Source organism: Buceros rhinoceros, unplaced genomic scaffold (assembly GCF_000710305.1).
Source record: "Buceros rhinoceros silvestris isolate BGI_N320 unplaced genomic scaffold, ASM71030v1 scaffold32738, whole genome shotgun sequence".
Taxonomy (NCBI): Eukaryota; Metazoa; Chordata; class Aves; order Bucerotiformes; family Bucerotidae; genus Buceros; species Buceros rhinoceros.
The window spans coordinates 425-1,801 of record NW_010425742.1 but is presented as its reverse complement, the minus strand read 5'-3'; positions in this window follow the sequence as shown (position 1 = coordinate 1,801).

Below are 1,377 nucleotides of genomic sequence, written 5' to 3'. Positions count from 1 at the left end.
GGGCTGCTCTCGGCTGGGCTCTCCGAGCGCGGCCGGCCAGCGTAGGCGATGCTGCGGCGTAAGGGTTACCGCTGCTCTGTACATTCATGCACCTCTGCTGCAGGCGAAGCCGCTCGGCAGCGGGGTTGTGCTGCGTTATAAAGTCGAGCGAGGAGGGACAGGGTGGCCATGGTGCCTGCTGGGCAGAACCCGCTGGCTTTAATGGTGTCACTGGTCCATGACCCAGGGGAGGGAAGGGGCAAAGCCATGTCCAGGGTGGGTGGTGTTGGCCTCCAGACTGCTCCTGGAAGCAGGGGAAGGGGTTGAGCTGAGATGCTGACCTACAACACCCAAGAGTGGGTGACCACGGCCAGCTCGCCCAGTCCCACTCCCCAGTACAGGGACCCCTGCGTCACCCTGGCAGCCCCAACAGCAGCAGCAGCGGTGGCAGACAAGTTTGGTGGGTGACACTAAGCCAGCAGCTCTGTGCCCACAGCCGGGGCTCAGGCTAGTGGCAGGCCCGTGTGACGAGGCATTGCCACGGGGATGGCACGGACTTCGTCTCCTAGGTTTGGGGTGGTTTGGTGTGTGAGATGCTGAGACGTGCTGGGGGCAGCACAGCCTCTGCCATGGCACCGGAGTGGGCTGCACCGCCCCGTCCCGTCCTGACCCATCCATCCCACAGCCACCACCGAGTCCTTCCCACCTCCCGGCGCAGCTCCGAGCACTCCTCCCACCAACATCCATAATGGAAAACCAACAGAGGATGTAGACCATGAGTCGGGTGAAGGAGCAGAAGTTTGGGTACCGTGGTGGTACCTGGCGGAGGAGGAGGAGGAAGGTTTTGGTACAGTTTTGCTGTCATATTGACAAGCCCCATCAAATGCAAACAACCTGCATCATCCGGAGGCCGTATTGAACACAGTCCCCCTGCTCACACAGGGTCAGTCGTCGTCAGGTCTCAGCCATGTCCCACCAGCACCAGCGAAGACTTTCACTAGTTGCGGTATTTGTATAAAAAGTTAAAAGCCCCGGGATGTACGATCGTCAGCCGTCCGGCTGTCCGGCTGTCCCATCCCTCCGGGGGAGTCCAGGCGTCCCTTCCGTGGCGCAAAGCCAGGCTGTGGACATCGCCTTCCCCCACAGCAACGGGCACCCGCAGGCGACAGCAGCCTTCCTCTCCGGCTGGCCATCCTCTTCTTCACCCCCTCTCCCTGGCAGGGGCGCAGGGTGCAGGGGGTGCTGCTCAGAGCTGGGTCTCGTCGCGCGTTTCGGGGTTACAAGAGCCCAGCTTGTTGCTGCAGCTGCTCTTGCGGCTGTGGCCATCGTTGGCCACGTGGGCCAGGGGGTCGGAGCGGATCAGGTACCTGCAGGGCACAGCCCGGTTACACCGCTGGG